Source organism: Lygodium microphyllum, chromosome 9 (assembly GCF_053477565.2).
Source record: "Lygodium microphyllum isolate KBCC chromosome 9, Lygodium_microphyllum_v1.1.10, whole genome shotgun sequence".
Lineage (NCBI taxonomy): Eukaryota > Viridiplantae > Streptophyta > Polypodiopsida > Schizaeales > Lygodiaceae > Lygodium > Lygodium microphyllum.
In genome coordinates this window covers 91,862,328-91,875,821 of record NC_141143.1, presented here as the reverse complement: position 1 = coordinate 91,875,821, position 13,494 = coordinate 91,862,328, and positions in this window count along the sequence as shown.

Here is a 13,494-nt window from a genome sequence, read left to right as displayed (position 1 = left end):
CAAGATTAGTCCTCGATGCCACGATGCAAGGGTGATATTCATGTTGGTACATCTATGTGAGAGAAGGAGATTATGATGGTGATGACAACATAAATTGCGTGATTCCAAATTCAAGCCACAACCAAATAGCAAATGAGTAGGGTTTGGTTGTTACCTGGGTTGAACACACCTTGAAGGGTGGTTATCAAATTTCTCTCAAGGAGAAGCAATTTGTAGCATCGAATTGCTCAGCATTAGACCAGTGGTTGCAAATGAATCGAGTGTCATTCTTTTGGTCAACACTTGAGTGGTGTGGACTCTATAGCGCATGCGCATGGATTCTCAAATCTAGTCTTGGCAGGGAATTCCAATCATAGCTAGAAGAGAGAGGGGGAAAAAATCATAGGACGAGCAACTTGCTTGTTGCCAGTTGGTGCATTAGCTCATGGGAATACAGCTAGATCCTCATATAAGCCATAGATATGATCTATAGTGCAATATTCTACTATGTAGAAGACATAAGAAGAGAGAGAGAGTGTGTGTGTGTGTGTGTGTGTGTGTGGAATGAGTCGAATGAGAGGAGAGTGCACTAACACCAAATTTTCGAGTGGATCTGCATTGAATATAGCATCGAATGCTTATTTAGGGTATAGCATCAGCCTTGAATAGACATCAAAATATCTAGAATCGAATTGTGATCTTCCTTGAATTGAATCGGATGAGGTGTCGAACATCAAGCACATCAAAAGCATCAAACATCAAGAGAGAAAACTAGGTTGGCATGTGCAACTCAATAAAGAATTTTGAAGTTCCTTATGCAGTTCTTGCATGTTTGTTATGTAGTAGTTTTATTGATGGTGTTTAGACATGCATTGTGTTTCGAAGCAAAGTACATTTGCATATAAGTTTTTCCGTTGTTTAAATACATGGAGGATGTCGAAAGGAGAATGTGTATGCATATGTAGTTCGAGTCACTGATCGCGTGATTTTGAATATTCACCCTTCTTTTGGTTTTAGTCACCATGGCCAAGTGGAAATAAGAACGAAAACACTGCATTTTCCAAGATGATATCTAGGTAGGGTGAGGTTCTTATAGGCAAGCCATCCATCCTGAACGTCGTCGTTCTTTCAATGAGACAGCTATTATTTCATAACATGATGCATGCAAACTCATATTGATCGACTCTTTGAAATTCTTGTTGGCTCGACTACATTTTCGAGCAAACTATAATATCTTTCATTCTCGTGATCTACTTGGAGCATTAGGTCGAATGGAGAGCTTTCATGATGGAACTCTATAATCCTTTCAATAAATTGCCTATTGAGAATGCAAAGCTTGTCCTTGGATGTGGATGTTCTGCTATAGCCATGTACTTTTGGATTAGTGGATTATGTAGCATGTTGAAAGCAAACACGTGCAATATCGGATGTAGTGAAGTCAATTTTAGTAGATGACTGCGGAAGCGATCCATCATTCCAAGAGATTAGAGCGTTATCGAGAATAGATCAACGGTCCAAGGTTCTCTTTGCAATCGCTCTTGTCATTTTGTAGACCGCGATGGATGTATCAATGATGCTCAATAGTTGAAGCCGTAACAACTTTGCATTGAGAATTCATTTTGTGTAGTTTGGTAGGAGTGACACCACATATTTATTTATCTCTTTCTTTGCAAGACATGGTCAGCATTTATCATCATATTGACTCTGTGTTGTTGGCATACAAGGATGATAATAGTGCTTGACAAAGCCATTGTAACTTGTATTTCTTCTGTAGATGGATCGTTCTTTTGCAAGTTGACAACATGATGTTGCATCGTGACTATACCACATGATGCACACATTGTTAGTCTTCCAATGATGCTTTCACATTCTGTCTTTCTATGTCGTACCCAAGTTGCATCAAACGATTTGTCAGAGAGAGAACTAGGGAGAGAGAAAGAGGAGAGAGAAGACTGTAGAAGAGAGAGAAAGACTGCAAGAAGAGAGAGAAGAAGAGTGATGAGGAGAGAGAAATACTAGATTTAGAGAGAGAAAGACATAAAAGAGGGAGAAGCCATAGAAGCTGTGAGCAAGATGGGAGAGAAAGATTGTAATTGTATTAATGTGTCAAAAAGATGTGAAAAATTACATGTCCTCTCCTTTTATACCAACATCAATGTGACATGGCATAATATCAATGTTATTTACACTAAATCCTTATTCCCAACTTCTTACAATCCAGCCCTTCCTAAAAGTTTTTGCCCTCAAAAACAAACCTGGAAAAATCTAGAAAAAGATGGATAGAACAGAGTACTACTCTGTTTTACAGCTTTACAAATGGGGAATGAATGAAGTATGACCAACTACATGAACTGAAATTGAAGAACGAAAGTAAGCCTCAGCTATATACATAATTTGGAGTACTTCAAAAGCATATGGAGCCATAAAGTCTTCAACAAATAATCTCAAAAGAAAGTAGATAGCTTGCTATGTAAATAGACCCTGCTAGACCAATTCTGCCATAACTTCTAGTAGAAGTGTCCAAATGAGATGTACCATATATTAAAACGAAGCTCTTGAAGAGTACTTTAAGCTCATGTAGATAGCTTAATTCTGAAAATTAAGCACGATAAAAACTATTCTAAAACAATTTGATGTCCTGAACCTGTCTGCATCATCACTAACTTCATAAGCAATAGGCTTCAGCCCCCACCAATGTATCCTTCAAGAAAGGAAACTCATCCAATATAGAATCAGGCCTCTAAGAAGCTTCTTCAGGTGGTAAACCTCTCCATTTGATCAAATATTCCACAATAGAACGAGATCGAAGGTTCTTCTCACACTAACCTATAATAGCCTCTGGGATGTACTGAATAAGACCCTCTTCATCAATAGGTGGCTGCTCATCAACTATATCCACTGGATCACCATACAAGGGCTTGAGCTGACTAACATGGAAGACATTACGAATCTTTGTGGAAGAGGGAAGCTCTAGTCTGTATGCCAAATCTCCAATTCGCTTAAGGATCCGGTAAGGGCCATAAAACCTGTGGGCAAGCTTATTACTAGATCCATCTTTTAATGTAGAGTACTTGGACTTGGACGCCTTCAATAAAACCAACTCTCCTTCTTGGAACTCTAAAGGCCTCCTCTTCTCATCAGCATACATCTTCATTTGATCTTGAGCCTTCCTTAGATTCACTTTACATTGCTGAAGAAGGGTCTGCATTCTTTCCAACTCTTCCTTCCCATGAGGATTGATCTTTTCATTAAAGATGACTGTGGGTAAGGGCACCTTGTAACCATACAAAGCCTCAAAGGGTGAAACTCCTATACTAGCATGAGTAGAATTGTTATAAGCAAACTCAGCCAAGTGTAACCAAGAATCCCATGAGGTTTGGACATCATAGCAAAAATGGTGAAGATAAGTCTCCAACCATTTATTAACTCTTTCTGTCTGTCCATCAGTTTGAGGATGATAAGCCGTAGATGGAGCCAATTTAGTGCCCATAGATGTAAATACCGCATGCCAAAAGTTACTCATAAACTTTGAGTCTCTATCATGGACAATCACCTACGGTAATCCATGTAGTCTAAAAATCTGCTCCATAAACTGACTGGCCACTTGAGAAGCAGTAAATTGAATCTTGGTTGGAATAAAATGGGCTGCCTTGGTGAGTCTATCTACCACCACATAAATACTATTCCATCCCTTCTTGGTAGCAGGTAGCCAATAATGAAATCCATAGTAATATGAGTCCATTTACCAATAGGAATAGGTAATGGCTGTAACAAACCTCCTGGCTTATGGGTGCTGTCCTTATTTTGCTGACAAGGCATACACTTCATAACAAAGTCCTTGACATCTTTCCACAGTCCTTTCCAATAGAAACTTTTACCGATCCTGTCATAGGTCTTAAAACTCCCAAATGTCCAGCTAGAGGCGAAGAATGTAGCTCCTCCATAATTTTCTGTGTAAAAGAAGAAGTAGAAGGAATTACAATCTTGCCTTTCAACCAAATAAGGCCATTTTTAAGCTGGTAATGTGAGTTTTCTTCCATAAGACCTTGCTGTAATTTCTGAAAAAAATATGGCTGAATTCCTCATCTAGAAGATAAGCCTCCTATATTTCTTCAATCCAGTCATTATGCAATTCTGTCATAGCTGAAACTTTGCAAGCCAACACACGAGAAAGAGAATCAGCCACTATGTTATCTTTGCCCCTTGTATGAGTGATGTCAAAATCATAATTCTGTAATGTAGCTACCCAACGACGTTGCTTTGGAGTAAGATTGGACTTATTAAGGAGATACTTAAGTACCCTGTGATCACTATGTACTCTGAATCGGCTACCATATAAGTAATGGTGCCACTTCTTGATTGCATGCAAGATAGCCAACATCTCCTGGTCATAAACATTCATGGCCATTTCTTTATCTGTAAGCTTACGACTCTCAAATGCAATTACTCCATGCTCCTGAAGCAAAACAACCTCAATGCCACGGCCACTAGCATCACACTGTATAGTAAATTCTTTGGAAAAGTCTGGGCATACTAAGATAGCAGCAGAGGTAAGGAGTTCCTTTAACTGGTTGAAGCTGCTATCTGCAAGAGCATCCCAAAAGAAAGCCTCCTTCTTCAACCTATCAGTCAAAGGAGCTGCAATTGTTGCATAATGCTTAATAAATCAGCAATAGAATGAAGATAAACCAAGGAATCCTCTAAGAGAGGTACTAGTAGTAGGCGTTGGCCAATCTTTTATACATTGCACCTTCTTGGGATCAGCCTGTATTCCTTTTTCACTGACAATATGTCCCAAGTATTCCACTTCAGTCTGCATGAAAGAACACTTCTTCTCCTTATTTAGCAAAAAGCCTATGATGTCTCAATATATCAAAAACCCTCCTCATATGTACCAAGTGATCCTGTAAAGTCTTGCTGTAGATCAGAATGTCATCAAAGAACACCAAGACAAACTGAAAGAGAAAAGGTTGTAAAATCTTATTCATCAGGCTTTGGAATGCAGCTGGAGTGTTTGTAAGCCCAAATGGTATCACTAAGAAATGATAGAGCCTATGATCAGTCCTGAAAGCAGTCTTGACTTCAACACCCTCTCGCATGCAAATCTGATGATACCCAGACCTCAAGTCAATCTTTATAAAAAATCGAGCCCCCTTAAGCTCATCAAGCAAATCATCAATCCTAGGTATAGGATACTTGTTCTTCACAATGATCTTATTAAGATTCCTATAGTCAATGCACATTCTGAAAGATCCATCTTTCTTTTTGACTAACAGGACCGGGGATGCATAAGGTGAAGAAATTGGTTCAATGAACCCCATCTCAAGAAGTTCCTTGATTTGCTTGGCTACTTCCTCTCGTTCACACTTTGATAATCTGTAAGGTGGCTTATTGATTGTCTTTGAGTTGGGCTCCTAGTCAATGGGGTGATCTACTGCTCTCTTAGGAGGCAATGAAGTAGGTACCTCAAACAGATCTCTATACTCCTCAAGAAGAGCTGTCAAGGCTAGATGGTTTGCTGAATTATTGGGTTGATCCAGTGTTTCTTTATTCAGATGCAAAACAAATATTTGTGAGCGCCTCTTGTACTCTCTTTTGAGTTGTTGAATGGTAATAAGCTGAAAATCTGATCTACTAGGAATTCCCTGTAAATGGATAAGCTGTTCATTGGAGATAAACTCCATATACAACTGTGAGAAATCCATAGTGATCCTACCTAGTGTCATTAACCAATCACAACCGAGTACAATATGTAGCTATAGGCCCCATTTCCAGAGTGATCAGGTTTATCTTGGCTTCAAAATTTTCAGCCAATTGTAAAGAGACCTGTGGACATGTCTGTGTACTGATTTCCTCTTCACCATTAGCCACTTGAACTCTAATGGGCTGTTGTAAATATGTGCAAACACAATTCAACTTGTCCATGATGGACTTATTCACAAAACTATGAGTACTGCCACTGTCTATCAGAATGAACACTGGCTTTCCACATATGCTTCCCTTCATACAAAGTGTATTAGGGCTCTTAGATCCTATCCAAACATCCATAGAAATAGAACAATTAGTGGCAGCAAGCGACTCATCACAAGTCCCACCTGGATCAAATGGAACACTTCCACCTGGATCAAAAGGAAAAGAGTCGGCTAGATCATAAAAATACTCTTGCCCAACTTCCTCCTCAAGATTTTCATTTTCAGCATTAAGTGCCATTGTATTAGCTTCATCCATGTCATCCTCAAAAACCAACATACTCTGAAGCTTGGGTTTGACATTTTTGTATACACACTTTGAGGCATGATCGGGTGTATACTTTTCCCCACACTTGAAACATAAGCCTTTCTCCTTTCTTTCTTTATAAAGATCCATAGGAATAGATTTAGGATTTGTATTGGCTAAAATGAATTTAGGCTTGTTGTCCCCTTGTTTGAAATTAACTCTTGGACTGTTTGCTATCCTGAAATTACTTTAAAGTCTAGAAGCATTAAATGGAGGATAAGTTGGTACCCGTAAGCTCCCATTTGACACATGATTGCTGCCATAAGTGTTACCAACTTGCCCCTGCTTAAAAACAGTCCTTGGCTATCCAAAACCAGGTTGAAATGAAGATTCTCTTCTATACTTTCTTCCATAGTGCTCCGCAAGCTCAATAGCCTTAAAGAGAGAAGTAGGATTATGTGCCATAACATCAGCTAATAAAGATGGCTCTAAACCATACATAAACTTATGAAGCTTAGCCTCATCACTGATGCTTTCCACATACATGGTCAGGTTGAGGAATTGGTTAGTGTACTCTCTTACACTTAGGCCCCTTTGTTCCAAACCATACCATCTCCGTGCTAATTTCTCTTTCTCAAGAGGAGAAACAAATATTTCAGCCATAAGTGCCTTGAAAGCTTCCCAATTCTCTACAAGTATGTTTTCTTTTTTAATATACCTCCACCAGGTATGGGAAAATCACTCCAAATGCAAGGAAGCAAAATGCATCTTCATGTCATCAGTTTTAGGGAATATGTCAAAATAGGACTCCATCTTAGAGGTCCACTCCTCTAAATCAGATGGTGAAGATGACTAACCATTAAATTTGGCTAGAACAATTTTGTCCTTTAGCTCTCTTTCATGAAATGGTTGCTGTCCCAAAATAGACTGATCATGATTACCATGTATGGAACCTCCAAATTGAGACGGAAATCTTCCAACAGGTGGCTGAGAACTACTATGTAATCTTCATGTTGGTAGAGAACCCCTAGAAATTTGAGTATTCTGCCCAAAAGCTTGAGAATTAGCTCCATTCAAACTTCCCAAATAGTCATCATGTCGCTGTGAAGCCTCTCCTACTTCATATTGGCTATTTGGAATGCCTCTTCTTCCAATAATCCCATGTCCATGACCATTTTGGTGAGATGGCTGAAGTGGGACTAAAGGGTCACTGTTTGAACAAGCTTTCTCCTTAGTTTTTTTTAGTCCCATTTGCATTTGCATCCATTGAGATAATTGTGCCATAATTTGAGCATTAGATTCCACTAACTTATCAATAGAAGCCTTTGTTTGAGTCTTTGAATCTACCAATTTCTCAATGGAAGACGTCGTTTGATTAGTAGACAAGACCATTTGCTCCATTCTTGATAAGATAGCCCCATGTCGTTCCCTATGTCTTTGTTCATGGATGCACAAAGTATTATTAAGTATATTGACTTCTCCTTGTTGTTGAAGCTCTTCAGGGCTCTCTTGAGATGTATTATCCAACATAGAATCCCTGATTTGCTGAGCATAATCTTCCTGGACCTTATTTTTACCCTTATGCCCTGCCATAATAGTGCAGTCCTGCAATACCCCCTGTCAGAAAAATGGCTATAAATTTTGCTAGGGAGCTCCGATTTCAAAACTTTTTAGTTCAAATCGAAGCTAAGAATGAGCTATAGCACACTATAACAGATTTAGGACAGAAAATTCTGTAGCTAGATTTTTGAGTCTGAACTGTCCAGGCCTGCACCCTGTCTAAACCTGTAAGTGCCCTGTTTTGACCCTGTAATGCAAGATAGTAACCCCAAATGGTTACCAAACCCTGTAAAAGGCTGTGTAGGACCTGTGGGTACCCTGTAGTACCTGCACCTATACTTCAGTAATGAAGGGTGTATTTGTAACCGCCTGTAAGTACCCTGTAAGTACCCTGTAAATTCCCTGTTTTACCTTGTTTTGGACCTGTAGGTACTTGAGCCTTTGGGAAATCTTCAATCTTCAATTCTCCACTCACTGTACCTGTTGAGGGATAAAATAGCATGGCAGGCTCCCTACACAGGCTCCGAATCACCGGGAGGTGGGCAAAGTTCACCCCGGGTCGGTTGGTTGCACCCCTTCAGGATCTTTGATACTGAGGGAGGGTCACCTCTCTTTTGTCCCAATATCTCCCTCGGCATCCACCTTTTTCCTCGGTGGGTATATCAACATGGCAATGACTAGTAATTTAATCAATCAGCATGATATGCATTTCTAAAATATTCATTCAGCCTTTCACGAGAGGCAATTGAATGGAATTTTGAAAGTTTGGATAGGAGAAGGGTCTTACCAATGCAATTCAGTGACTCACTGATTGCTAATACTTACCTTTTTACAATATTTCAGCTTGGGTAAATGAAATTCAGCTAATCAATGGATTAGAGTAAACAAGTTTATCAATCAATGGGATTCAATTGTTTTGCTGGAAATTTCAGATTGAAGCCTCTAATTCACTGATTGGAACTAATATGCATAAAGCAAGCATTGCATTCATGAATGGATTGATTCAAGCAAAGGTTGGCTGAAATTTGATGGATATTATTCAATTCTTTAATCTCTCAATCAAATGGATTAAGCTCAGCAATTGGATTAATGAGAGAGATTAAGAATTGAAGAAGAGTACCTTTGACATGGTTGATGATGACTTGATCAATCTTCATATGCTTGATAGAGCCTCCGGTTGTCCAATGTTGGTAAAATAATCCCCAAGGCTTGTGTATTCAGTACTTAAGAACAAACTTGAAGCTTCAAATGCTTGAAATTGAGGCATTAAACCCATTTTCCCCAAATTTTTGCTCCATGGAAGCTCTTGAGCTTCAATCTTTGACCATTTCATACTTAATCCTTGCAATTTGTTGAAGAATCTTTGCTGAGATGATCCCACGGGCTAAAAGGATGAAGAATCTTAAAGAAATTGTTGAAAAATGGAAGCTCGGGCTGAAGCTTTCATGGCTGCCATGGATTGTTCACCTAGGGTTTAGGAAGAGGCTAAAGAACCTTGAATGGGGCTGAATGTTTCCATTTAACTTATGATTTATACTTGCCAAGGATCACAGAGAGTGCCAAGAGCTGAATAGGAAGCATCTACAGCAGAGAGCAGGCTGGAATCAACCCGAAAATTGTGCCGTAATTTTCGGGGTTGTTTCTGGCTCCATAACTGAGCCACGCTGAAGCAATCTTGTGCTCATTCTGAAGGTAATGAAGTGAGGGATCTATTCCAGGAGGTTCTTGGCCAAGAAGATCAGAGATTTGAGAGGAATAAGCAGATCTTGATGCTGAACTTCCATAAAACCTGCAGGAAACTCCAAGAAAGGGGAAAGAGAACTCCCTCTTTTCAAACTAACCACAGTTTGTTCCCAAGCTAAGCCCGGTTAACTCTTCTTTACCCTAATTACCTCCAATCTTGCATGAAATTTGATGATGACCTATCATTTAAGCCATCCTCTGCCATATTTGACCTTGGATATCTCCAGATGTAGTCTCTTACTAATTGTAGATTATCTGCAGCACTCCACTAGTCACTATCTTGTATAATTTTTGTCTACAATTGATTTTGATAGAGGAAAATAGGACTGAAAATAGAAGAAAATAATGAATCAAAGACCAATGCTCTAATACCACTTGTCAGAGAGAGAACTAGGGAGAGAGAAAGAGAAGAGAGAAGACTGTAGAAGAGAGAGAAAGACTGTATGAAGAGAGAGAATAAGAGTGACGAGGAGAGAGAAAGACTAGATTTAGAGAGAGAAAGACATGAAAGAGGGAGAAGCCATAGAAGCTGTAAGCAAGATGGGAGAGAAAGACTGTAATTGTATTAATGTGTCAAAAAGATGTGAAAATTTACATGTCCTCTCCTTTTATACCAATGTCAGTGTGACATGGCATAATATCAATGTTATTTACACTAAATCCTTATTCCCAGCTTCTTACACGGTTTTAGTGATCTTTTTCTAGAAGCCATAGTTTTCCTTTTTCTAGAAGGCCTGAAGGATTCCTTGTGACTTCTTCGTAGCATCCATTGATGCTAAATGAGAACAATATGTTTTTATCATAAAATTGTAGTACACTTGTTCACGAAAAAACATGCTATACTTTATAATTTTATATTTTTTAAAGATGATTTATTTTTTTGACATACAAGAATGATGCTTTTTTTCTTAAAGTAATTATAATAAAATAATATAATATAATATAATATAATATACTTCAAAAACTTAAAAAAATAAATGAAAAGAGAAAACATGATATATAGCATGTCGAAGAGTTGGCACAAATCTCTTCATAATTAAATAATTATGGGAGAAGGTACCATTCCCTCGTTAATTCAAAATATCAGATTTGTTGAAGTTTTACGTTTTCTTTTTTTCTTTAGTATGTTTGAAAGTTCGTTACGCTTTCATTTTCACTATACATTCAAAAGATCGTTTTCTTTCATTTTCATTTTACTAATCCTAAGAAGAATGAATGACGAAGATTTGAATCTAACCTTAATAAACTAAAAAGATGAAGGAGATGAAATGAGAAAACATGTTATATAGCATGCCGAAGAGTTGGCACAAATCTCTTCATAATTAAATAATTATTGAAGAAGGTGTCATTCCCCCATCCATTCAAAATATCCGATTTATTAAATTTTTTTATTTTTTATTTTTTCAGTACATTCAAAAGTTCGTTATATTTTTGTTTTTGCTATATGTTCAAAATATCATTTATTTCATTGTTCACTACTATTTATTAATCCTAAAAAGGACGAATGACGAAGATTTGAATCTAACCTTAATAAACTAAAAAGACAAAGAACAAAATTATTTAAACTAATCCTAAAAAGAATGAATGACGAAGATTTGAATCTAACATTTTAGCTTGCAAACGCCATGACCGAGGAACTGATGTACGCATCTCCACGCACTTGCGTATGACCTTCCTCTCTCCTCAAATAAGAGACGAATTTCGTAATGAAGAGAATGACACATACTACACTCTCCTCCCTTTATATAGACTTAAGGCTTCCCAATATTTAAAGCTCTTCTTTAAGCTTTTTAAAGCTTTTGTAATTTATAAACTTGAAAAGCCTAAAAGCTTTCAAACGTTTAAGCTTTTTTTAAAGGCTTTTCTTCAATTTTGGGTGTACGCTTATGTTTTCCTTCTTTAATCCAAAAAAGTACAAAAAAGATCATGACAAAACATCACATAGCTGCACTTGTAAAGAGAAAAAGCGCATTGAAAGCATATAATCGAATTGTGATTGTTCGAGGAAGGGAAAGGAAAAGAAAATAGCATCGAATGTCAAGTGTTGAAAGCAACAAGTCTCCCTCTTTAAATTTGACATTGAACTTCAGTAGTGATCTTTTTTTCATTTTGGCATCGAATCTGATGTGGTGTTGAATTCGGCATCAAATTAGATGTGGGTATTGCATCGAATTCGAGGTGGATATAGTCTAATACAAGGACTAGGCTTCTTATACTTGTACTACTTATAGATTTGAGTGCTACCATGTGAAAAAATATCCTAACATAGAAACAAAAATAACATCGTACGACAAATCAGATATTGATAGAAAAACACAGTTAGGGTTAGGGTAACTCAGAGACAATGAGCACAAAGAATGAATGAAATGATATGACTGTTGACTATACAATGTTCATGCAGCAAATACACTATGTAGCGAATGAATATTGTATCTTGAACTCCTATATCCCAAGGATCAAACAAGGGTAATGAGCTAGAGAGTGTGTTGTTCTCTGAACAGATCCCAAATCACAACAAGGCAGCCTCTGAGTGTCTAACACCAACAAATGTAGCCAAGGAAGGTTAAATCTGATACTGACCACATGTGAGGAGAGAGAAATACTAAAAACACAAGCGAGGACAAAGACTAAAAACACAAATGATAAGAGAGAAAATAATGACTACAGATAGTAGGAGAGAGAACAACAAATGCAAGCTGCAAGAGAGAAAACAACAACGACAAGCTAAGAAGATGATGGTGGCAGTTGGAGGAGAGAGAAAATATGTAGGGCGGCAATTGGAGCTTGCAAATGCAGCAATATGCTGATGTGGTAGGCTGTATGATAACTGGATGAAGGACAACAGCACTCACCTAGCTGGAAACATCAACAAACTGATGATGAGGGAGGATTGAAAACAGGTGCAATATGAGTGAAGACTGAAATGGACAGCTTGGATTGCAATGTCCTCTGCGAACAAGATATGGGCACAACAAGCTGAAAATACCTAAAACATGTCAAAATGAGATTAAGGTTGAATGGAGAGCAGTATACATATTTATAAAAAGTTTGGGCCCTCCTAAGTGGGTTTGTGTTTATGGGATATAGACACTCTCTAGAAATGCATTTCTTTTTAAATAAACAAGGTTTCTTCCTTAATTGAGCATGTTTTGGGGCTATTTAAGTAAAGCTAATGCATTTTTTAGCTCAACACCATGGGCCTTTTTTCATTGAGCAAGCTATAGATCCCTCGTGCCTAAGTTAGTGTCGAATGCTATACCCATTAGACCCTTGAGTTATGTTGTGGGACTGAACTTACGATTCCTAAGTGTCACACCTTGGGAGACTAGTCACAACGGTATAGTGTTTCAAAGGCATACTCCTTTCTCTCAAAGGTTTTCTTGACCTCATTAGGGGAGTTTTGAGGTCTCGAAAATGCCCTGTAAGTGATCTTAGAGAGAAAATATTTTTAAAACTAAAATCATTTTTTAGATTTTTAAAAACTTTTATATTTTGGTAAATATACAAAAATTATTAATAAGTCATTGTTGTGATATTATCGTGGTCACATCAAACTTAGAAATCTAGACTGCCATAAAGGTGATAAAGAGTGTCAAAATGAAGATCTTACTCATCCTCATTAAAACACTCTCTTTTTTCTTTCCCAGCCTTACTAGTTTCTTCTTCGTTTTGCTTCTTGTTTCTAATTCACATAGTTTTCAATCCAATCTTCTAATCTCATCCTTAGCTATGGATCAATTATCCAATGATCTCTGTAGCTCTAGTAAAATACATCTCTATCATCTTCATATTGAGTTGGATAGTGAGTATGAACCAATAAGGAAGGGAACAAAACCCATTATCTTTACAGAGTCTACGAAATATATACTCAAGTTTGAAGGAAAGAAGAATCTTGATTTTTGGTTAGATAGCAGGTTATATCCCAAAGATCCTAGCAAAAATAGGACTCCGTCTTTCTATGATAGCTCCTCATTATTGAGGTTCATTAGTGATGGT